This window comes from Pteropus vampyrus, unplaced genomic scaffold (genome assembly GCF_000151845.1).
Source record: "Pteropus vampyrus isolate Shadow unplaced genomic scaffold, Pvam_2.0 Scaffold750, whole genome shotgun sequence".
NCBI lineage: Eukaryota > Metazoa > Chordata > Mammalia > Chiroptera > Pteropodidae > Pteropus > Pteropus vampyrus.
The window spans coordinates 1,092,759-1,119,629 of record NW_011889531.1 but is presented as its reverse complement, the minus strand read 5'-3'; the positions used below and the strand labels follow the sequence as shown (position 1 = coordinate 1,119,629).

The 26,871-nt window shown below is 38.7% G+C and overlaps 1 pseudogene; it reads left to right on the top strand.

Annotated features, from left to right (window-relative positions):
- The first annotated feature begins 20,124 nt into the window (after window positions 1-20,124).
- On the top strand, window positions 20,125-20,243 carry LOC111734072 (annotated as a pseudogene).
- The last annotated feature ends 6,628 nt before the right edge of the window (window positions 20,244-26,871 follow it).

Sequence of the window (26,871 nt, the reverse complement as noted above, 5' to 3'; positions counted from 1 at the left end):
ATTACTGCAGATGCCATCAGCTCCTTTGATGAGACTGTGCTCATAGTTCCTTTGTCAGACCGCATAATTGGTAAAGACATGCTGTCACGCCTGGTGAGTGCAGAGCCTCTTGTATTTCCGAGCCTTCCAGGATTGTACAGTTGAAACTGTATCACAGACCAGTAGGTGAGAAAGAAAACATACAAGGCTTATTCCACTGCCAGGAGGGAGTGGTAAGCCATGCCATCTTCCAGTTCCCAGCCCTGTTTAGCCAGTGAGGAAATCCAGTGTCCATGACCCCTGATCACAGATTATTGTGACTTTAATAGTGACCACCATGGCACTCAAAGCACCTGATATGCCAACAGGTGACTAAACTGATTGCAGCCATTATTGGCACTCGGTGGCCCCAGAATTGCACTGTCCAGTTAGTTCTTCAGCCACTAGCCACATGTGGGTGATGAGTGCTTGAAACATGGCTGGTCCGAATTGAGACACGCTATAAGTAGAATATACAACAGATTCTGAACACTTAGTTTGAAAAAATGAATGAAAAATACCTTACTAATTATTTTTTAATATTTAAATGCTGAAATGTTAATATTTCATATCTATTTGATTAACTAAACTAACTAAAATTAGTTATACCTGTCTTTTTTTACCGTTTTTTTAAATAGCAACTACTAAAAAATTTAAAATTGCACACGAAGCTTTCTCTCAGACAGAATTACTCTAGATGTTGCTAATGTTTACCTTTCCAGATTTCTCTAGAGAGAAAAAAAAATTATTTTGTTTTCATCTGGCAGAGCATGAAGTTTGCATTGATTGTCCTGCCTCAGGCATTTTGGACTTCCCCAGCAATACTTAATAACTGCACTGTAATGGGTAGGGCAAACCCATTGTTATATTGATGACATTTTCAAAGCAGCCCTCCCTGAGGGAAGTGTTATCACCGTAATACATGCTCTCTAAGCACAGCTGTCCATAGATGACAGGGCCTTGAATGAGGATAGAGGCCAGGGCCAAGCCACTCAAGTGCACATCTTGGAGGCTATTTGAGCAGCATCCCAAAGAGATATTCCACAGCCTAATAAGGAAAAACTGCTGGTCTTGCAGACACAAACTATACAAAAGAGCCCTTAACACATGTTATGCTTCTTGGGTATTAGAGACATGTTATTTAAGAATCTGTACTAAGTCACCAGACTGGTAACCAGATTTGATTGGGGACTCCTGCGGTAAGAAGCCACAGAGGCAATATAGGCAGCAGTAAAACAATACCTGCCCTTTCCTCCTCAGCTCGTTCTGATCCGTCTCATATCGGATACCTCTGGCGATAAGATTCTGCCAATATTAGGGGTGGGTCATCTCTCCACTACTGAATGGTACATGCTTTTTGAATGACAATTATTGGTCCTGGTGGAGACAGATTGTCTCACTGAATGAAAAAATATAGCTCCGAAATCCAGTATTTCCATCCTGCAGTGGGTTGTCCCTAAACCATATTCCATCAGATGCGTGTATCAGTAATGGTCCAGTCGGGAAAACAGAAATCACACTAGTGATTTTAACTGAGAATTTAATACAGGGATAGATTAAACAAATATTAAAAGACTGAAAGGTCCGCAGGAAGCATCTACTATCCTGAGGTCCGGGTGAAGGAAGGGATGGGGCTGGGGTGATAAAAACCTAAAAGCTCAAGGGAGAGGCCCACAGAATAAAAACCCAGACCTCAAGGAAAGGAGAACTTTTGGTCATTACCAGTACCTTAGTAATTCACAGGCAGATCTTTATGGGGCTGGGACTTAGACCACTGAGGAGGGATGCCAGCCAACGGGCTGATGCCGATGTCTCAGAGGAGACATTATGATGCTGGTTGGGAGCGGGAAGGGCAGAAATTTGGAAATTTGATTCAGCTGTTATTACTGAAGCAAACCACCATTCCTGCCAGAGTAAAGAACCATGGTCTTCCAGTCTCCTTCTAGAGCCTCTTATTGGCAGAACCTGATAGGCAGCACTGACAAAGGAGAAATGTAGAGTCCCAGCCCCACCCTCACAGAGCAGAGTATAGAAGAATGGTGTGAAACTGAGAGATACTAGCTTAAAAACTGACAAAGTGCAGCAAGCCAAAAGACTGAAATGGAAATGGAACATCCAATTGGGGATCAAGCCAACTGCAAGAATAGAGGGCTACCCACCCAGTAGGTACTGAGATGGCCCCATTGTCTGCTTTGCCTGAGCTACTGGCTCAATGGGGGCCTCAAGTTTGAGATTCAGTACCAAACAAGGAAGCCTGTTTCACTGATGGGTGAGCAAGTTCAGTGGAATACTAAGCCATCTGTTATAATAATGGTAAGTGCTGACAACCAGTGGCATTGGCTGCTTTGCACAATGAGTGGAACTTTAAGTGGTGTTTTTGGTAATAAAGCATTCTGCTCCTCAATGCATGAAATATAACTTTACATACACTCATGGGCTGCTGCTACTGGCCCCGCCCTTTAGTTAGGTTGTTAGGCCATCCAGGATGAGACTATTAAAGTCATACCCTGCGGAACAAATGTAACTCATCCACAAGCTCTATTAATATTAGTCACATAGGTATCTCCTAGAAATGACCACATCCTGAGAAAATCAAAACATCAGCAATGAAAAAATCAATTGAACCTGTGAGCCGTGGTGACCTACTTACATCCATGTCTATATCCACCACAGTAACAAAACCATCACGAAGGCCTGTCATTTGACATACAAGGAAACTACTGACTCCCTCAGAGCCTGCACTCCTTTGGCAGCTTCACAAGCTTAGACTTACCACAAAACTGGCTCATACTGGCAGATACAGTCATAGGTCCCCTGTTCTAAACTAGATACACTCTCTAATTATGGGGTTGCTGTCAACCTCCCCCAATTAGATAGCACACACAGAGTTAAAGGCTCTGATGGACTACCTTTGCCACATGCAAGAGAAGGTCAAGAGAGATTTCAGACCATGATGCAGGTCTGGCATTTATGAAGGAAAAGGAAGGAAAGGAGATTGGACAGGAAGGATCTTAGACTACAGTGCAGGTCTGAATAAGTTTCAACCAGGCTGATGGGGGTTCTTGAGCCAAAGCCAACTATTAAAAGGAGTTCTACTCACAAGAATGGATCTGCGTTAGTTCCCCCTCTGTGCTCAATTATAGGCTAGAAATAGTCTACAGGAAACATGACCTTTACACTAATACAGTGGTGCAGCCAGAAGGGCAACTGGGGCTGTCAGGTCATTATACTGTCCACAACAGATCGGAGTGGACACACTTGTGTTGCCACCACATTCCATAATAATAATCCCCCTCCTTTTTTGTACCTGCACTGACCCTGTGAGTATCTGGGACGTTTTTACTGCATGGATCATAGAAATGTGGATGAACACAAATTTGAAATGGCATCTGGTGTCCTTTCCTACTGAGCAGAAAACTCTGATACTGGGTTTGCCACACACATCCTCTGCAAGTTGGGGACATTCCCATGGTTCTTATGTTCATGCAATAAATCAGCTTTGCACTGTACTCACCTTTCTCAGTCCCAAGAGGTTGCCTTTGGTGAAGGAATTGTTAACGTGGGTTTCTGTAAAGCTTTTCATTCCCAGTTATAAAATAAGGCCTGGTTCATTCTTGAGGGGGGCTCATGGCCCCCAACTGGCTGGACTGGATAGATCCATCCCTGGGAAGCAAGTAGAGGATAAAGGAGCACATAACTTCTCTGTTTTTCTCATCCAGATATGGACAGACTATACCTGTTTGAGGCAGTGACAATAGTGCCAGCTCTCACAAAGCTAGGTATATCACCCTCGACTTGATTTCGCTATCCCACTATCAAGCAATGCCTTAGGTATCACTTCTACCAGTAGTGGCCTCAGTCACTATTTACTTTGACCTTCTGCACTTATGTGTTCATCTTCTGTGATGTCCAGATTAAATGGATGTAGAAGATCTCCCTGGACCCCACTCAGAGCAGCATTTGTGTGCTTCCTGTCTATTTATAGGACTACTTTTTCTGTATGGTAATACAGCCCCCCTTACCTTTCTTGCCTCCCCTTTGGACACAGGGTTACCCACTTCCTGAGAGTAACTATACAACTCTTTGGTAATCAAGCTCCAGTGGCCATAAGCTATATATACCCAGCCTCTGGTGCCATCAGCAGGATCTCCCTGGGGACATTAGGAACACAGTTTTATCACTATTTTACATGGGTTTTCTCCTCATCAAGAGGTGTTTCTAAGGCTCACCTGGGGAGATTACCAATGAGATAGCTGGGAGTTTCATTACTAAAGACATTCTTGACTTTTACCTCTGATTGTGTTGGATATCAGCATAGCTTTGGGTTACTTACTGACTAGGCAATAGACACTGTGGCCAATGGCTCTTGCTGTTTCTTGCTGAATACCTCACTGCAAGTGGAGCTATCCAACAACAACTATTGGTGCTAACCACATGGCTCTGAATCACCCCCATCTAAGCCCTGGGATCTTTTTCTCATGACTTGGCCTGGAGTCTATGACTAGTTTCAGAGAACTCTACAGCCTTTGTGATGAACTTTGTACTCTTCCTCAGGATGCTTCTCATTTCAAAATGTCTTATTTGCCATTGTCACCAATTCCAGAAACCCTGTTGAAAAATCCAATTAATTTCTGTTCCCAATGGGAAGGCAGGTCTCACTGTGAGATAATGACAGAACATGAGACTGTGTGCCTCATCTTACTAACACTTGGGCTTGTAAGTTAACCCCAATTAAACCTATTCTTGTGTCTATTCTACATTATATGGTGGTGTTTTCTTTCTTTCATCTTTCAAAGATAGAATAAAGGGACCAAGATGAGACCGAGAGGCCAAGTTATTGGAATAATGATCCTATGCAGTGACAGCGAAAATGGAGAAGAAATATGGGATTGCTATGATATTTAGGAGATGGAATCAGTGAGACTTGGTGATTATTAGGTGTGAGGAAAGGGAGAGGGAAGAAACAAGGGTTATGATTTACAGATTTTTGGCTTGAGTGATAGTTTTCTTTTAGAGGAACAGAGATTTATTCATTCAACTAATGTTTATTAAGCATATACCATGACTCGGGCAGTGTATTTGATACTGGAGATGCAGAAGGAAGAGACACTGGGAGACAGAAAAATTAGCATAAAATAAAAGATAATGACAAGACAAATAGATATCACGTGCCTCCTCATATAATGCACTGAGAAGGGCATAACACACTTCTGTAGTGTTCCTGCTAAAAAAATTAATAAGCTGAATCTAATCATGTGGAAACTTCAGACCAGCTCAAATTGATGGACACCATACAAAATAAATAGTTTGTACTCTCCACAATTTTTGGGGTCATGAAAGACAAAGAAATATTGAAGAACTGTTTCTGATCAAAGGATACTAAAAAGACATGACAGTTAAATATAACATGTGATTCTGGATTGGATACTGGACCAGAAAAATATTGTTGTCTTTTGTTGTAAAGGACATTATTGGGAAAATTGGCTATGAATAAAGTCTATAGGTTACATAATAAGGCAATGCTAATTATTTTCCAGTTTTGATAATTGTGCTGTGATTACATAAGAGAATGTTCTTGTTTTTAGGAAATACACAAAATATTTAGAAGCAAAGGACTGAGATTCATAACTAGAGGACTGAGCGAAGGACTGAGATTCAAAACTAGAAGTTTTGGACAGTAGCATAGTAGCACAGCACGCTTAGGCTCTGGGGTTAGAGTGCCTGAGTTATAACCTCAACACAGCTATTTACTACCTATGAGAATTTGAGCAAGTTATTTAAACATTCTACAGATTAAATTTCCTCTTCAGTAAAATGTATGATGTTAATAATAGCACCTACCTCGTAGAGATAGTATGACAGTGAAATTAGTGAGCACATGTAAAGGACTTAGACCTGTGTCTGACATGTATGTTTAATCAACGTTGGCTGTATTTAAGTTATTCGGCCTCTGTCCTGTGAATACAGAGAGAAACAAGACATGGCCCCCTTGTTCAAGGAGCCACAGTCTAGTGAAAGAAATAAAAAGGTTAACAGATAATAAAAACCATGTGATGAGTGCCCTGTGAGGGATTTGAGCTGAGTATAGCTGAGATTGAGACAGAATTCTGCAGGAAGAAGTCAAGAGAAGTTTCACAGAGGGCTTATAGTTTGAATTGGATCACGAGGGGTGAAGAAGAGTTTGCCAAAAATGTACTCTTCACACTTTTGCCAGGCCAAGGGCATTGTAGTGCAAAAGCACAGGTTTCTGCAAAGGGCATCGGGTACTATAGCGTAGTGTAGATGATGCAGCTTTGGTTGGCAGAAGTGCCAGACACACCAGCCAGGTGTGTGTGGGGAGAGTGGCAGCATTGGCTGCTAGTTGACTCAGGTTCCAATCACAGTTTAAATGACACTTAAAGCATCAAGCAAGTCACACAATCTTTCTGAACCCCAGTTTGCCCCCCAAATGGAGATATTAACACTTACCTCAGGCCTGTTAGGAGAATTAATGTAATGTACTTACCACCGTGCCAAGCACACAGCTCATCTTCAATAAAGGATAGCCGTTAGACATTTTCTGGTTCTCCTTTACTTCCAGACACAGGCCTCCCTCAAGTGAAGCATGACTCTGTAACTCTGGCCAATGAGGTGGAAGCAGAAAGGATACATGTCCTTTTAGGACCAATGTATTGAAGGGCCAGAGTGGTATATTTCCCCACTCTTTTCCTCTGATACAGCAATTTGGAAGCTCAAGTTGAGATGGCAGCAGGTCCCATGCCAATTCTAGATAGAGGAGAACAGGTATTATTCACTCTCCCACCTTGTTGTAATAAAATTGGATGCAAAGTTTATAAGCATGGTTGTTTAACAGGAATTTCAACTCAATGGAAAGAAAATGCAAAGAAAAGCCATCGGGAAGATGGTAGCTACTTCGAGCCATCTTGTCTTGTAAAAGCTCCCAAACATGAGTGGAGGAAGTGGTTAACATTCAGCATGCCTTTCTTTTTCTCTTTGACTTAACTGTGAATTTTATTTTTTCACGTTCAAGCACCATAGGATTAACAGTATTATAGTTTAACTTTATGGAAAAGCATAAGAAGGGGTTCTAACCTGGCCTAGGGGGTCAGGAAAGGTCTCCTGAAGAACATTTACGCTGAAGCCTGAAGGAAGAGGAAGAGGAGTTAGCTAACGGGAAGGGAAAAAAAAATCATGTGAAAGGCAGGAGAGAGTGTTGCAAGCCTAGGGAAGATGGGCATGGCCATAACATATGACCGCAGGAAAGATGCAAGAATTAAAGCCGGGATGGTAACCAAGGCACAGAGCGGATGAGCTCTCATTAACCCTGAACTTGTAGGGAAAGGAATTTGGGTTGTTAGGGCAAATACCCGCTGTTTAAAGGTATTAAGCAGGAAAACGACATGATCATATTTACACCTTTACAAGTATGCAGTGATCACGGTGTGGTGAATGGATTAGAGTGGGCCAGAGATAATGAGGGAGAGGCAGTGGAAATAGCAATGGATGAAATAAAGACACCATGTGTCAGTTGGGGTTCTCTAGAAAAAGAAAACCTATAGGATATATAAAACAGATTTGGATTTATTTTAAGAAATTGACTTATGTGAGTGTGTGGCCCAGTAAGTTCAAAAGTCATAGGGAAGGCTGGCAGGCTGAAAATTCAGATTGAAGTTGATAGTGTCATCTCAAGGCAGTGTTTCTTCTCCAGGGAAACCTCAGTTTTGCTCTTAAGAGCTTTCAACTGATTAAGTAAGGCTTTCCCAGATTATTGAGGCTAATGTCCTTTATTTAAAATCAACTGATTGTAGATATTAAACACAGCTATAAAATACCTTCGCAGCGACTCCTAGATTAGTGTTTTCTTGAATGACTAGACTCTAGGGCCTGGCCAAATTGACACATAAAACTAACCATCATACAGAGTTTCAGAGGGAGAAGAGAGAGTTTGTGTTGATTCAATGAATGAGGATTGAAGAATACGGAGGAATCAAGGAAGACTCTCAGATTTCTCACATGAGCAACGGGATAAAACATAGTACCACTGATTGCGATAGAGAAGAGTAGAGAAAGTGCAGGTTTGTGGAGGATAATCACCAATTTTGGATGTGAGCAGTTTAAAGTGCTTGTGAATTATCCAAGCAGAGATGCTTAAGTGAGATTCAGAAGAGAGAGGTAAACTGTAATTTTGTAAATAATCAGGTTGTAATTGCAAGTCAGCTGCAGGAGTGCACATGATCATTTGCAGAGATAGTGTCATGTGTGAGAAAGGAAAGAGAAGATCCAGAAGAAGGCCCTGAGAAGGGCCTGGAAGAGGAGGATCCAGGAGAGTAAATAAAAAACAGCAGTGACACATGTAGGAAACCAGGGGGTGGAGATCTAAAAGCACCAAAGACAGAGACTGCTTAACAAAAGTGGGAGCAGATTTAGTCCCATCGTTTATACTATGGACTCTAGGCAGCCGACAGAGATATTTAAGCAGGAAGAATCATTTGACTGCAGTGAGTAGGGTGGATTAGAACTGTGAGAACCAATTGAGATCGCTTAGGAAACTGTCTGGTCAAGGAAAGAAGTAATGAGGGTCTAAGTTAGGACTGTTGAACTAGGAATAGAAGGGAAGAATGGGACTGTGATGTATTTTAAAGTAAAATCAACGAGCATGTGATTGGATATGAGGGATAAAGACTCCAAGATGACCCAGAGGTCTTATATTGAAAGGGTCAGGAGTAGGATCAGGACGTACATAGGAAAAGGGAAGTCAAGTGGAGGTATTGGTTTGGGAGGAAAAGATCCGACTTTTAGATGTGGTAGAATATTTATTTCTGGTTCACAAACATACTGTATCTATCATATCTTTTCATTCCTCCAAGTCTCTATTTGGCCTCCTCCATGAAAAATACCTTTTGCATCTTGTTTGCCTGGACATTTTCTATTTAATCTTCAAAGCCCAAATTAAATGTCACTTCTCAGTAGCTTTCACTGACAAGTTTAGGCTGAATTATTTGCCCTTTCCTCTGTGTTCCTACAGCTCTGCATTCATACCTTTCTTTTTAAGAGCATTTATCACATTGTGATATAATTGTATTTTACATGCCTGTTTCCCATACTAGCCTGAAGCTCCCAGAGCCCAGGGCTTCTGATGTAGGAGCAAGAACAAATTGAACTCCTTGGTTGATCTTCAGCTTGGAGCACAGGACAGGGATGAGGCTAGATAGTTAAATAGGAAAGCTTCATTGACAGCGGTGATCTCTGAAGAAATGGAAGTAAACATCACGTAGGAAAAAAAAAAACTAGAGAGCACAAAAAATAGGTAGCAGTTGGCTAAATCTTGGGGAAATGCCTACATTTAGCTAATGCGATGAGGCTTACAAGGACATGAAAACTGTGCTTTGTCATAGCAATTATCCAATAAAATATATTTATTCAGTGGATACTGTGTACGACTCTGTTTAGGTATTAAAATTAGATCAATAAACAAGACAAACAAGATCTCTGCTCTCATAGAGCTTATAGTCCAGTAGAGACACATAGCTTTCCTCAGGAAAAGAGGGAGTTTAATAGTTTCATGTGTTGTAAAGAGTTTGAGGAGGATAAATACTTCAGTGATCTTTGGATATGAAAATCGGAAGGGTAGGGGGAGGGGAGAGGTAGACGGGGTAAAAGGGGTCACTATGTGGTGACAGAAAGAAATCTTACTAGGGGAGGTGAACACACAGTATAAATATATATATATATATGCCTTACTGTAAACTAATAGGATTTCGTTAACCATTGTCATCATAAAAAATAATAAATAAATTTAAATTAAAAATAAAAGTAAATAAGTTAGTAAGTAAATAAATAAATAATACTTCTCATCAAGCACAAAAAACAAAAAGTAAGAAAATTGGAAGGTGAAAGAACCATGCAGCCGGTTTCATTCTAAGGATAATGGCCAAGAATTGTGATAGAAGGGAAGTCAGAGATTCAGATGCTCAAATATGAAGGTAGAAGAGAGAATTTCTTCGAAGTTAGTAGGCCCTTGAAATGAAACAGAAAATGAAGCAGGTAGTATAATCGGATAATGTAAACTCAAAAAGAGAGGAGATTGATCATAAGCATTGAAAACAGGGTCTGGGGTAGCAAAGTGGTCTAAGGAGTTAACCGACTCCTTCTGTTCACCCAGAAGTGGAAGGAGAGTTTCCAGGGTAGTGATGAATCCAGGGAGGGTTAATCCGTAAGAAGCCAAATTTCAGGTAATTACCAATGTATAAATCAGAAAGTGCTCAGTCACGATCTTAGGGATTTTGTCTCCCATAGTTCTTGTTAGTGATTTGGGTTTCTAGCAGCATGATGTGGATTGCTCAGGAATATTGCACTGTTGTTGAACTGCCATGTCTTACCTGTTTACAACAAATCCAAATGCTACAGTCAAGTAGAGTCATAGCAAGTCAGAGCTGGAAGGAATCTTCACAATCAGGCTGTCCAGAGCCCATAATTTGCAGAAGGGCTCAGAGAGCACAACCCATGAGGTGGTTGAGAGCTGAGTTTCCAACCTGTGTCCTCTAGCCTAATCTCCCGTGACCTCAGGGCAGCTGCACGGTGCCTGGTCATACAATCATTTTGCATGTGTGTTACAACATGAACAAAGTTGCTGTTGGGTGGCAATTGTTCACGGGTCTCTTGAGTTTCTGCATGTCTTGGGAGAGCTTCTGTCCTTTGTCTTTGATCCAGTAGTCTTGCATCCTCTGCCAGCATCTATGAAACTGCAGCAGGCCACCTTATAACTCAGAAGTAGAGTAAAATCTCAGACGCTTCACAGTTCCTCACAGTTCTAAGCAGTAGTTTCAGAAGCTATTAATAGTGTTTTGTGAGACAGACATCTTCTGGTCAGTTTGGGAAAAACTGAGGCAAAAAATATATTAAAAGAAAGAAAACTGGATTCTTTTCTTGTCTGATCCTTTAATAAACTAAAGAGCATTATGAATTGCTCCTGGATGTGAGGTTGGGGTGGGGTGGGGTGGAGTGTACTACATTTCAAGAATTCTTTGCATAGGAAACCTTCCTTCCTTCTCCCTGTGGAGTGCCTACTAACATTAGAAAGAACAATACAATAAAATTAGTAGAAAGCCATTTGGAAAGCCAGAGTAAGACGAAGTAAAAATAAGGACGGAAATGCAGTTGAATGGCGTTAGTTTTGACATCCCTTGAAAACTAGAATGAGGTAGGCTAACAAGTATGCCAGTATCATCTACTTGGTCCTTGTGCAGGCTTGCCCAGACCAAACAAGTTAATGAGATTTCGTTCAAGGGTCAGATTTTAGAGCAAGAAGGGGCCTTAGAGACAATGCTAATGCTCTCATTTTACACATGCAGCAGGAGGGACCAGCAGGAAGAAGGCGCTTAGGATCATTCAATTCATTGGTGGCAAATGATGGGAATAAATCTAAGTGTTCTGAGTCACTCTTTGGTGTTCCTCACACATTTTATTCTCATGTTTCCTATTGTTTCATTTATTTGTAACTTATCTTTAAGGTCTCTGGAGGCAAATACCATTTTGTCTCACTTAAAAGCTCCTACTAGAGTGTAATCTACCATATTCGCTATAGTCACTGTGCGCATCCAACGCTGTCCATTACAACTTTCTGCTGTGATGGAAATGCTCCGTATTTGCACTGTCCAAAGTGACAGAGAGAGAGAGAGAGAGAGAGAGAGAGAGAAAGTGTGCTCGTGCGCGCGCGCGCGTGCGCGCGCGAGCACCCGAGCGCGCACTCTGTTATGTGGGTGCTGGGACTGAGGAATTAATTTCTTAAGACCGTATAATTTTAATTAATTAAAATTGACATTTAAATAGCCCCATTTGGCTAGTGGCTACTGTAGCAAGCAAACGCAGGTGACCGTAGACGCTACAGTGTCTGTCATAGGACCGAATCTGAGGAGGAATTAATAGCCAAGGCTGGAGCCTGAATGCCAGTGAGGCCATTTTGTTGATCTGTGACAGGTAGACATGTTCCTGGCTGCAGGCCTCGGGCCCCATTCATTCACTCATTCAACAATTAACAAGCGCTAGATGAGCCAGGCCTTGAGTGGGGGAGGATGCACAAGACTCCCTAACAGCCGTTAAAAGGGGGCGGGGCTTGGGGACGAGGGCTACCACTTGCCAGAGGAATACCACGCATGCGTCAGTTCTCAAGGGCTGACACGTGCCGCTGAGGGGTGCCACGCATGCGCTAGATCCTCAGGGAGGGCTGTCACGTGCCTCTGAGGGTTACTACGCATGCGCCAGCGCACGAGGTCTTCTTCGTCCCTGGCCGCCGGCAGTAAAGCATCTTTTCAGCTAGTCGGAGTATGAGTCATGCCTTCCGAAGGGAGGTTGCTGAGAGGGAGGACCAGGTCGAAGACTAGGGCGTTGCGTGCGGCGCGCTCAAAGCCGAAGATTTCTGAAGCTGAGGCGAAAATCGGTGAGGAGACCTCCGCGGTGGAATCGCATAAGCGGGGAAAGAGCTCGAAGAAGCAGGCCATCATGGCTGCCACGCCTCAGCCCAGCCGTAAGGAGTTCCTGAGCGGCCTGAAGCGCCGAACTCAGATGTGGTCCCAGAATCGCTTCAGGGTGATCCTTCTCACCCTCTTCGTCCTGATGGGGCTGTGCTACTACATGAGTCCTGGTGAGTGTTTTTTCCTCGGCCGGGAGGCAGGCTACCGGGATAGCCATCCGAGAGCCTGCCCTCGGCCCACCCCTCCACCCCTCCACCCCACAGGCCTCCCTCTCTCCCCTTCTCCCTTCATAATCGTGGACCTCATTCGGCTTTCCTCAGAAAGCAGTCTGGCCCAGACTTTTCCTCATCGATCACTGACCTCCCTCACCTCCCCGCCTTTTTAGAAAAATAGAGGCGAAATTCACGGAACGTAAAATTATTTTACAGTGGACAGTGCATTTTAGTATATTTAAACGTTGCACAGCCACCACTTCTATTTCCAGAATATTTTCATCACTCCAAATGAAAACCCATAATACCGCGGTTCCTCCCCATTTCCCAGCCCCTGGCCACCCCCAATCTTCTTTCTCTCTTTACGGATTGGCCTAGTTTAGACATTTTGTGGAAATGGTAACATATACTATTTATCCTCTTGTGTTTGGCTTATTTTACTCGACATAATGTTTTTGAGATTTATCCGTGTGGTGTGTATCAGGTCTTCATTCCTTTTTTATGGCCAAATAATATTTCGTTGTGTGGCTGTATTGAATTTTGTTTATCCATTTATCGCTTGATGAACATTTGGGTTATTTTCAGTTGTTGGCTATTATGAATAATATTGCTGTTCATGTTCAAGTTGTTGTGTCAACATGTTTTCAGGTGTTTTGGACATAGACCTAGGAGCGCAGTTGCTGGATTATATGGGAATTGACTGTTGAACTTTCTGAGGAAGTCCCAGACTGTTTCACAAAGTGGCTGTGCCATTTTACATTGTCACTATCAATGTACGAGGGTCCTAATTTCATCATTTGTTACCATCTCCACTTTTTTTTTTCATTTTTATCATTCTAGCAGGTGTAAATTGGTTTCTTATTATGGTTTTCATTAGTATTTCCATATTGTCTAACGATGTTGAGCATCTTTTTATGTGCTTTTGGATATTTGTATATCTTCTTTGGAGAAATGTCTATTCAAGTCCTTTGACCATTTTTAAAAAATCATATAACATTCTATTTTTAATTTTAATTTTTATTAAATTTGTTACAGTAAAATTGGTTAATCACATTATATAAATTTTAGGTGTACAGCATTATAATACAGTGTCTATATACTCAATTGTGTGCTCACCATCCGAGGTCTGGTTTCCTTTCGTTACTATATATTTACCCCTTTACCCTCGCCTTTGACCATTTTTAAATGGATTGTTTGTGGTTTTGTTATTGAGTTGTAAGAGTTTTTTATATATACTAGATATATGATTTATAAATATTTTCTCCATTCTGTAAGTTATCTTTTCACTTTCTTAATAATGTTTTATTTTGATGCACAAAAATTTTTAATTTTGAGAAAGTCCAATTTATCTATTTTTAAATTTTGTCTCTTGTGCCTTTGGGGTCATATCTAAGAAGCCATGAAATCATGAAGATTAATTTCTGTGTTTTGTTTGAAGAGTTTTATGGTTTTAGTCCTTATATTTAAGTTGTTGATCCATTTTGAGTTAATTTTTGTATATGGTGTGTTAAGGGTCCAACTTCATTTTTCTGCATGTGGATATCCAGTTGTCTCGGCACCATTTGTTGAAGAGACATTCTTCATTCCCTGCTGAATGATCTTGGCACCCTTGTTGAAAACAAGTTGGCTATACATTTATGGGTTTATTTCTGGACTCTTAAGTTCTGTTCTGTAGGTCTGTGTGTCTATCCCTCTGTCAGCACTATACTCTTTTGATTACTGTAGCTTTGTAGTAAGTTGACAAATCAGCACATGTAAGTCCTCCAACTTTGTTTTTTATTCATATTGTTTTGAGTATTTAAGAGCCTTTGCAATTCTGTATAAATTCGAGGATCAGATTTTCCATTTATGCAAAAAGTCCATTGGAGTTTTGATAAGGATTGCGTTGAATCTGCAGATCACTTTGGGCAGTATTGCCATCTTAACAATATTAAGTCTTTCAATCTGGAACATTTGGATGTCTTTACATTTATTTATGTCTTCTTTAATTTATTTCAGCAATGTTTGGAAGTTTTCAAAAGTCTTTATCCTCCTTAGTTAAATTTGTTCCTTGATATTTTGTTTGTTTGGATGCTATTGTAAATGGAATAATTTTCTTAACTTCCTCTTCAGATTGTTCATGCCTGGTATATAGAAGCACAACTGATTTTTGCATGTTGATCTTGTACTCTGCAACTTTACTGAATTTGTTTATTAGCTCTAGTAGGTTTCATTGTGGACTTTTAAAAAAATATTCAATATGTAGAATTATGTTATCTGTGAATGGAGAGTTATACTTCTTCCTTTACATTTGGGATGCCTTTTATTTCATTACAGTCTTAATTGCTTTGGCTAGAACTACCAGTACAATGTTGAATAGCACTGGAAAAAGAGGGCATCCTTGTCTTGTTCCTGATCTCAGGAGGAAAGCTTTCAGCCTTTATTATTGATTATGATGTTTTGTCAAATGCTTTTTCTGCATCAATTGAGATGATCATGTGAATATTTGTCCTTCATTCTATTAATGTGGTATATTACATTGATTTTCTATGTTGAACCACACTTGTATTTTTGGGATAAATCAGACTTAGCCATTGTGTATACTCTTTTCAATATGCTTTACTTTTGGTTTGTTAGTATTTTGTTGAGGCATTTTGTATTTATAATCATATGTGATATTGGTTTGTAGCTTTCTTTTCTTGTGTGTTTGGCTTTGGTACTGGGTTAATAATGGCATCATAGAATGAGTTGAGAAGTATTTCCTTTTATATTTGGAAGAGTATGAGAAGGATTGGTATTAATTCTTTAAATATTTGGTGGCAATCATCAGTGAAGCCATCTGCTCCTGGACTTTTCTTTAAGAGGGTTGCTTTTTTTTCTGCTTAGCAATATAAGGTTTTTCTTTTTTTAATTTTTTATTTTTCAATTAGAATTGCCATTCAACGCTATTTTATATTAGTTTCAGGTGTACAGCATAGTGGTTAGACATTTATATATTATATAATTTATAAAGTGATCCCCTGGTTAGTACCCATCTGGCACTATGCATAATTGTTAAAATATTATTGGCTATATTCCTCTGCTGTACTTCACATCTCTGTGGCTATTTTGTGACTACCAATTTGTACTTCTTAATTCCTTCACCATTTTCACCCAGCTCCCCAACCCCACTCCAGTCTGGCAGTCGCCCAGTTTGTTCTCTGTATCTATGAATCTATTTTTACCTTGTTTGTTTATTTTGCTACTTAGATTCCACATATAAGTGAAATGGTATTTGTCTTTCTCTGTCTGACTTATAATACCCAGGTTCATCCATGTCATTGCAAAAAAAAAATTTTTTTTTCATTTTTTATGGCTGAGTAATATTCTATTGTATGTATGTACCACAACTTTTTTATCTAATCGTCTTTTGGTAGACACTTAGGTTGCTTCCATATCTTGGCTATTGGAAATAATGCTGCAGTGAACATAAAGGTGCATATATCTTTTCAAATGGATGTTTTGGATTTCTTTGGATAAATAACCCAGAAGTGGAATTGCTGGGTCATAAAGTAGTTCTATTTTTAATTTTTTGATGAACCTCTATACTGTTTTCCATAGTGGCTGTACCAGTTTGCAGTCCCACCAACAGTGCACGAGGGTTACCTTTTCCCACATCCTCACCAACACTTGTTTGTTGATTTATGGATGATAGCCATTCGGATCAGTATGAGGTGGCATCTCATTGTGGTTTTAATTTGCGTTTTAATTTCTCTGATGATTAGTGATGTTGAGCATCTTTTCATATGTCTATCAGTTATCTGTATGTCCTCTTTGGAGAAATACCTATTTAGGTCCTCTGCCCATTTTTTAATTGGATTGTTTGTTTTTGTTTTTTTGGTGTTGTATGAATTCTTTATAAGTTTTGGATATTAACCCTTTATCCGATATATCATTGGCAAATATTTTCTCTCATTCATTAGGTTGTTTTTTCCTTTTGTTGATTGATTCCTTTGTTGTGCAAAAACTTTTTAGTTTGATGTAGTCCCTGTTAGGAAGTTTTGATAAGTGTTTCAATTCCTTTAGTTGTTACAGGTCTTCCCTGAAAATCTTCCTTCCCTAACCTTCTTTCACAAACTACTAAATCCTCTCACTAACTCTTATAAATGCCTTTCTTTCCTTCACGAATAGCTTCTCTTCCTCATTTCTCTTAAAGGCTTCTTTTCATTACCTCCCATCATATACTAACCTCCCTCATCTCACCACTCAAAGTACTAACCTCTATCACCTCCTCTCTTAAAGCTCTTCTGCCTCTAAGTTCACCTTACTAACTCACCTTACCTCACCTGTCAAATTCCTTTCTTTTTCACCTCCCTTAACAGAGATCTTTCCTTGCTCACCTACCCTCACAAAAGCCTTCCCTTCTTTCATGGTTACCTTCCCATTCTCCTCTGACCTCACAATTGATTTCACTCTTTCACTCTTCCCTCCTAGGCCTCCTTCTCTCAAGTACTTGACTTACTTACCTCCTTTCTCAAAGTACTAGCCTCTTTTATTTTTACTAATAAAGGCCTTCTCTTTGTCACCTCATTTCACAAATATCTTCCCTCTCTTACCCTCTCAAATGCCTTCCCTCCCTCATCACCACTCCAAAAGTTCTTCCTAATCTTCAGTCAAGGTCATTTCATTCTTCACCTTCCCACAGTGACTTTCTTTTTGCTCACCTTACGGGCCTTGTCACCTCTTACTCAAAAGCCTTTCTTCCTTATCTCACAAAGCCCTTTACTCCCCTCATTCAAAAGTCTTCATTCTCTCACTTCCCTTTTAAAATGCCTTCATTCTCTTACTTCACATTGTCTTTCTCTCTCTGATTTACCTTTTTCACAAAGGCCTTCCCCCATCAGTCAAAACCCTTCCCTTCCTTATTTACCCTCATCTAGGCTTTCATTCAGTGCCCCCCTCAGATGTCTCTTTCAGTCCTTCAAGGACTCCCCTTCTTCCCCCCACAGGTTTTTCCTCCTTTACCACCCAAAGTGCTCTTTCTTTTCTCCCCAAAGTCATCTTTTCTTCCTACTAAGCGGTCTTGCTCCCTCAGTTGTTTCACTCAGTCTTTCCCAAATCCTCTTCCAACTCTTTCTTGCCCTGCTTCCACTCAAATACTTTTCCATTCTCTGTGGCCTGTTCTCCTTAGCTTCAAAATGACATTCTCTAAAGGGTCGTCTCTACCTTACCTCCCATGGTCTACTCTTCCTCCCAAACCCCTCACAGTGACATTCTATTTCCTCATCTGCAAAAGGCATTGACTTTATTAAAGTCTTCCTCCATCCCTCGAGTTCCAGCCTAAAGCCCAAAGGTCTTCCACTATCCCCACCTGTAATCTCAATGATTTCTCTCACCCTGTCCTCCCCAGAGACCTTCCATCCCCTAACCAAGGTCCTCTAACAGTCAAAGAAGGAGTCATAAATTGGGCAGAGGCATTGTAAGTAAAAGGAACAGAGATCTCTATCTGTTGTGTCACAACTGTATGGGTTTATAACTTTTTGTGAGTGGTTAAATTCAAAGTTAAATAAAATATATGCTATGCGTTCTTTTATCAAATATTTTAAATAAGTTAGAAAAGTATTATTTCTGCTCCTTAAAAATATTTTAAGATGCTTTTTAATTATGGTTTACAAACCATATTACTTCATATTATTCAGATTAATTTTTTTCTGCTCTTCATCTAAAATACCAAAATATTTCTGAATTACTTTTACTGTATTTTATATGTTAGTTACAAATACAAGAGCCTTACAAACTGAGAGCTTTCTCATTCTCTGAAAAAGTAAGTTAAAAAAACTATACATTTTGTTATTTTTTTCTTAGTCCCATGAATTCTTCATTTCTCTATTTTTATTTTAAGTAGAACTCTTACAAAAAAAGAATTTTGCTATTCAGTGTGATTTATTTCCACAAGGACCTTTAACAATATAGATTTAACATATTTTTCCTAAAATAGCCCATAGTTCATTCTTTATATTGTCAGATTTCCCAGATTCCCAGGAGGTAATATGTGACTGGATAGATTAAATTTCATTTTTTCATTTAAAAAGATATAATTTAATATAACTAAATACACTGTGTTATGGGTTGAATTATGTCCCTCCCCTACACAAAAAATGTTGACATTTTAACCCCAGTACCTCAAAATGTGACCTTATTTGGAGATAAGGTCTTTATAGAGGTAACTAAGTTAAAATAAAGTGGGCTCTTATGATTGTTGTCCTTATAAAAAAGGGACATTTGGACACAGAAGTAGAGATTTATAGAGGAAAGACTATATGAATAGACACAGGGATAAGACAGCCATCTACAAGCCAAGGAGAGAGGCTAACCAACCCTGTTGACATCCTAATTTTGGACTTCTAGCCTCTAGAATCGTAAAACAATAAATTTCCATTGTTTTGAGCCACCTAGTTTATGGTGCTTTGTTACAATGAACTTAGCAAACTCATATATACTGAGAAATAAGATAATTTGGCCATGGCCCTGGAATATCATGGTGAAAGCATGGACCTGGTCCTAGAGCTAAAATCCCCTTTCTCCTTCCTAGACAGACCCTTCTGAGTTCTCTTAGATTTAATGCCACCAAGGGTAATTGAGGTTGAGGGACCTGAGGTAACTCTGAAATATCTCCACTTTATATTGTCATTTGGACTCCCAAGCCACATTGTTTTTCAGGTTATATTTATGTAGAAGATGTATAGACTAGTGGCACACAGGATGAGGAAACTAGCAGACTGGAGACTGGGAGTTTGATCCCACCTTCTCCACCGGTTCTCTGTAACCAGTTGGGTTAGTCCTTATTGCATATCCTTTTCAGGGAGATAAAAAAGGAGAAATAAAGATTGAATAGGTAATATTTTCAGAATGCTTTATCTCCATGAACAAAACCAGGCGACTAATTTCTGTATCATTATATTAGAATACTTCATTTCTCTGCTATCCTTGAGGAGAGGATGAGGCAGTACATATAGATAGAAGGTCTGACTGCCTGCCATGTACCTCATTAAGCACCCAGCTTGCTCTTGCTTTAACCATTTGTGCATGTGGTGTAGTTGAAGGAGTTAGGAGACCGGAGTTGTCTTAATTCTACCACTGACTCGATGTGTGACCTTTGATGGGTCACTTTAGAGAGCTAGGCTTCAGCGACCTTGTCTGAATAATTGAGATTTCACTAGATAGATCTTTCTCCTGCCTCAGTCATTCGTATATCACCTTCGCAACTCTTAGTTATCTTAATGCTACCAGTTATTCATATTTTTCTTTAAACTGCCTCGCTTTTTTACAAAAATATTTATTTTTAAAGGAAACTGCAGCATAGCTATAAATGAAAAATTGGTCATATTTACTATCAAGAGAATTATTTATAAAAATAAATATCCTGAAAACAAAGTAATGTTATTAAATTTAAAATTATAAGCAATGTCTACAGCCATGCCACCCTGAACATGCCCGATCTTGTCTGATCTCGGAAGCTAAGCAGGGTTGGGCCTGGTTAGTACCTGGATGTGAGACCACCTAGGAATACCAGGTGCTGTAGGTGTTAAATAAAATAAAATTATAAACAATGAGAGACATATGAGAAAATATTTACTTCTTTTCCATTGTACTAAGTACTTCATGTATGGCTTAATTTAATCCTTACAGTCCTCCAAAATACATATTATGACCATTTTGCAGATGAGTAAACTGAGGCAAAGAGAAGTTTATTGACTTTCTCAAGTTTACCAACTAGGAAGTGGCAGAGCCAGGATGCAAATTCAGGTCTATTTGAGGCCAAAGCCCAGAAAGATGATAGTCTAGGTAGACCTTCAACTTACTAAAGCCCAAGCAGAATCTTTTCCAAGCTGATACCATAAGCTACTGCTCCCATTCAGTCAACTCATCTAAGAGACCTTGCTGCAAAGCAAGGCTGCAACATAATTTGCAAAACAAAAATGCAGGGCTTCTTGTTCAAAATTTATTATGAATTTCAGGAACATTGAAGCAAAATTGGGGCCCTTCTAAGAACCAGACTCTGCAGATTGCACAGGTCACATGCACATGAAGTCTGCAGCTTTGAGTCTGTTTTCTTCTCTTTGAAAAATAGTTAGATTTTTAGTATTTTTTTCTAACAGGGAATTTTAAAAAAATAAAGATTCTTTGTGACAAGCAAATATAATTGGCTCTTTACCTTTTCTTGCTGCCATTTAAGAAATTTGGCTCCTAATATTTTGTTTGCTGAGGATGTTAATGACTTTACACATGCAAATTAGAGGCTTAGAGAACGGAATTATTCTGCACAAGAAAAGTGATGGGGAAGGGAAAAGAGGTTAGAGCCTAATAGGGTGGAAAGGAAGATCTGAGAAGACCTGGGTGCTGGTGGAGAGAGGAGAGGAGGACAATTGCTCCCAGGGACGAAGTAACAGGGATATTGTTTGATGACATGGTAGTTTTGATATACTAGTGGTATACATATTTTTGTACACTTTTAAAAATACATAAGGAACAAAGGTTAAATACATCTATAGATATTCAACTATGTTCCACCCACATTCAACTCATGTGATGCTGATGGTACTCATATCACACTTAGGGAAATACTGCTTAAGTTAATTTGTAAATAATTTTCTTTGTAGGGAAGAAACTAGGGGTAGAGGACAGGTTAAACATGTTGGAGACTTTTGGTTCAGGCCTCCACTGATGGTGCCTATCTGAGCAAATATTTAATTGCCTCCTCCATTTCAAATACCCATTGAAATGACCAAAAGTTCTATAATGGTTGAAAACCCAGAGAACCAAGAAGGATGCCATCTGCCATCAATATGCCATAAGTTTGGAAAGCTTTCTGAAAGATAGAAAGAAGGCCAGGCCAGACACTACTGAGAGAATTTGTAGCAACCTGTGTTTTACCTCAGGTTAAAGCCAACCCTATTAGACAAGGGCTGGAGCCTAAGGTACTCGAAATTGGGGATCAGTCTCTATCCTGGAGGGACCCCAGAGAGCACACCATTGCGGAAGATAGCCTAGAGCAGAGGTCCCCAAACCCCAGAGCCTCAGACTATATGTGGCCTATTAGGAACCGGGCTGCATAACAAGAAGTGAGTGGCTAAAACTTCATCTGTATTTGCAGCCGCTCCCCAGCGCTGGCATCACCACCTCAGCTCCACCTCAGATCCACCTTAGATCATCGGGCATTAGATTCTCACAGGAGCACCTGTCCTTGGTGCCAAAAAGGTTGGGGACCATTGGCCTAGAGTGAAGACTCAGGCTGCCGTGTGCTACTACCAGTCAACATTTCCTTTAGATGGTGTGCTGACAAGGGCATTGGGAAAGGTAGGCACTGAGTGAACAAATGTCTATGCAAAACATAGGTCCAGTTGAGGTTGCTTTCAACTGTAGCTCCTATCCTGTATGGCATAGGGCAGTAAGCCCTCTAATCTGGCAAAGTGTGCCTGGCAATATTTCTTTTCCCCTGTGCTGGAAATACTCTTCTCAGCCCTTTGTGTGCCAGGCTACTTCGAATCCTTTTTTTCCCTTAATTTAAATAACATCTCAGAGAGGCCAGCCCATATTTAAAGTAGATCCCCTACCTTATACTCTATTGGAATCCACTTCTTTCGTAGCACTTACTACAATTTGTAATTATTTAATTTGTTATTGTACTTCATTTTTTGTCTATTTTATCCACTCTATTGTAAGCTCACAAGGACAGGGATCTTATCTGATTTATTCACTGATATATCCCCAAAACCTATAATACAGTAAGCAATAAATACATATTTAATTGGATGAGCAGGAGTTAGTAAAAAAACAAACAGGACAAAATGCGTTATTTTTAATATTATCAAGATATGTAATATACAGTGAAGACAAAACTGTAATGAATGAACATTTATGCATAGGGTGGAAATATATAAAAGAAATGGTTTTAAAAATTTTAGAAATGGACAAAATTGCAGTCATGGTGGGAGACTAATACATATCTTTTAGTCCTTGACAGAAAACATAAAGATATTGAGCATTCGAATAATACAATTTAGTTTGATCTAACATGTATAATAAAGTTCATATTCAAATAATAAAATTCATATCACAATAAAGTACCCTACAGGCTGAGAATACACATTCAAATGGATGTGTATGGAAGTTGGCCTCATCAAAATTTGAAAATGGACATTTTCATTGATATAAAGGACATTGAAAAATTATAAGTGAATAGTCTCATGATTTAATCCGAATAATTTTTTTAATTGAAGAAATGATTTAAATTTTTCCCCCTGTCTACCTCTCCTTCCCCTCTCCCTGCTCCACTCAGGTAACCACTAGTCCATTGTCCATGTCCATGAGTCTCTGTTTGTTTGCCCTGCTCATTTGTTGTTTTTAAGTTTATATCCCACATATAAGTAATATCATGTGATTTTCAACTTTTTTTGTCTGACTTATTTCGCTTAGGATGATTATTTCAAGGTCTATCCATGTTGTCGCAAATGGCAGTATTTCATCTCTTCTTATGGCTGAGTAATATTCCATTGTATATATGTGCCACAGCTTCTTTAGCCAATCATCTGTCGTAGGACACTTTGGTTGCTTCCATGTTCTGGCCACCGTGAATAATGCTGCTATGAACATTGGTGTGAAAATATCTTTTTGGAGTGTTTGGGGTAAATACCCAGGAGAGAGATTGCTGGATCATATGGCAGATAAATTCTTAGTTTTTTGAGGAACCTCCATACTGTTTTCCATAGTGGCTGTACCAAGTTGCAGTCCCACCAGTAGTGTATGAGGGTTCCTATTTCTCCACATCCTCTCCAACATTTGTTATTACTTGTCCTGTTGATCATAGCTATTCTTACAGGTGTGAGATGGTATCTCATTGTGGTTTTGATTTGCATTTCCCTAATAGCTAATGATGTTGAGCATCTTTTCATATATTTGTTGGCCATTTGTATGTCCTCTAGGGAGAAATGTCTGTTCAGGTCCTCTGCCCATTTTCTGATAGGATCGTTTGTTTTTGTTGTTGTTGTTGTTATTGAGTCGTACGAGTTCTTTGTATATTTTGGATATTAGGCCCTTATCGGAGGTGTTGCTTGCAAATATATTTTCTCATTTGGATCAAATAATTTTTATATGTGAATGATTTTCTAGGAAAATTAAAACTAAAATTGATTCATGAGCACGAAGGAGTGAAAAGTTGCTAAGGAACTACCCCCTCCACAGAATGTAGACTCAGGTTATTTATAGATGACTTTTCCCAAACTTTTAATAGATTATTATATTTCCTATTCTGTTTAAGCTGTTTCAGTATGGAAAAAAAGATGGGAAACTTCCAAGATTATTTCATGAAGCAGCTATCATCCTCATGCCAAAACCTACAGAGATAGCACGCAAAAGAAACCTAAAGCATTAACACTTGTGGGCTTATTTCAGGAATGCAAGAATAGTTTAATATGGGGAAATATATTGATATTTAACAATTAATATGCAGAGGGAAATATGATCATGGCAGTAAATATTAAAAGCATTTGATAAAATCCCACTTCCATTTTTGATTAAAATGAAACAAAACAGCAACAGAAAATTTGTAGTTAACTAGGACTAAAGGACTAGATCCTTAATTTAATAAAAATAAAATCTAAAATCTATCTTTAGCCAGCAGCCAAAGTTACACTTAATGATGAAAAAACAGTGCATTTCTATTAAAGTCAGAATTGACTTGAGAATGCCCATTGTCATAGCTATTATTCACCTTAGTTTCAGAAGTTCTAGGCAATGTAATGAGAGAAGAAAAATAAATGAGCTGTTAATATTGGAAAGAAGGGAGACAAAACCATCTATATTTAGTGATAATATGATTGTATGGTTCTGGAATGAAACCGAAGAACAGTGAGAGCTAACAAGTGTCAGGTAGTAAATTAGAAAATACACAAACCAAAATCAGTAGCTTTTTTATATATCATTAGTATTCATGTAGAAAGTGTGGTAAAATAGATCATATTCACACAACAATAAAATATATATGATATATAGGAATAATCATAGTTAGAAAGGTATAGGACTTGTATAAATGCAACTATAAACCTCACTCAGGGAGATAAAAAGAGACTTGAATGAGTAACAAACTTATTCTTGGGTGAGAAAATATTGTTCAGGTATCAGTTCTCTCCACATGAGTCTACATTTGACTGAATTCATGTCTAGCACAAGAGACACACAATAAATGTGTTTCGAATGAATGTTAAATAAGTGAACATAATTACAATAAAAATATTATTTTTTTTTGATTTGACAAAATGATTCATCAGTTGAGAATAAAATTTTGATAATGAAGACTAATGAAATGATTGCCAGATGAGTTATTAAAACATAACCATAGAAGATAAATTATGACAGTGGTATTGGTTTGGTGTATGAACAGATAGATTCATGGAACAGAATAGTAAGTCAAGAAACAGAATTTGGTGGTGATGTCATAAATAGGAAAGGATTTATTTAATAAGTGGTGTTAGGACAACTGGAACATAATATATTCCTACTTCATAAAGTACTTCAAAATATATTTTAGGTGGATTAAAATTTTAAATTTAAAATTGAAACTATAAAAATGTTAGAAGGAAATGTCAGTATATAAAATGTCTTTCTTAAACATAACCTGAAAGGCCGAAATAGTAAAGGAAGAGACTGATATATTTTATTACACAAAACATTTTAAACTTTTACACTTCTCAAAACACCATTAAAAAATATGATAGCTGGCTATCTTGCAAAATATGGAACATATGTGCCAGATTAAGGGTTAAATTCTCTACTCTGCAATTCTTGTATGAAAGATGTAAGCTGATAACTAAAGATACAAATTAAAACAGAAGAGATACCAGTATTCTGGCCATCAAACTGGAAATAAGGGAAAAGGTGAAAGTGCAAGAAAACCAGCACATGTCCCACTATTGATGTACCTTGGTTAAGGTCAAGAGCCATTCACTAAGAATTTTTCTTAAGAGATTTTTGTGTATATCTGAAAATACATACCTCCAGTGATAATCGTTGTATGTTCTTTATTTAATTTCTAATTGAGGTATAATTGACATATAACATATTACTTTCAGGTGTACAACGTAATTTGATTCAATATTTATATATGTTGTGAAGTGATCACCATGGTAAATCTAGTTAACATCCTTTACTATACGTAGTTACATATTTTTTTCTTGTGATGAGAACTTTTAAGATTTATATTTTTAGCAATTTTCAAATATGCAATTCAGTAATGTTAACAGTAGTCACCATGCTGTACATTATATTCCCATGGTTTATTTATTTTATAACCATAGGTTTGTACCTTTTGATCCCCTTCACCAATTTCTTCCACCCTTACCGCCCCACCTCTGGCAACCAACAATCTGTTCTCTTTATTTATGAGTTCTATGCCATGTTCTGTATACCAATAAATTGTAAACAACTCAAATGTCTTTCTTTGGAGGAATTATTTGCTCAGTTATAATAGAGCCATATAATGCAATACCGTGAAGTTATTAAAGATAGTGTTGGAAAATATTTAACGATATGGACAAATTCATCTTATGGTAACAAAGATGGATATCGTTTCCTCTTACATAGGAGGGAATCATGCAAATGAAACTAAAAGCAGGTTGTTTGAAGTAGTGAGGAAGAAGGATAAGGAAAGACTTACCGTGTCTCCTAAGGCCTTGGTTTTTATCAGTAAATAAAAAAGCCAACATTTTTTCCAGGAGTTTCCATGACAGAGTCTGATTTACTTGGAATATTTACTGATTCCAAGTTGTTAATTGGTTGAGCCTCTCAGTGTTAGCACTGCTTGTCAGAGGCAGGTTCACTATTATAAATCAGTTTACAGTGCAACAATGGGATGTGTCGGCCTATAATCTAAGCTTTTTGACATTCTGATTATTAATGGTACCTACGTTGTTATGTGATGTAAGTACAATATCTGTTAGCTCTTAGACTTTCCACAATCAATTGAAGCAAAGATAATTACTATAGAGAGTTATAAATGCCTTCTATGTTGGGATTAATAATTTCGCTTTTCCTTAAGGATTCTTGAATTCTGTGTTGCCAAACGAATATCTGTGGAGCAATGAAGGTCCTAGAGGAGAATCTCTGGAAGAAACTTCTACATGGGTGTCTATGTTACATTTCTTCTTTCCAATAAGTAA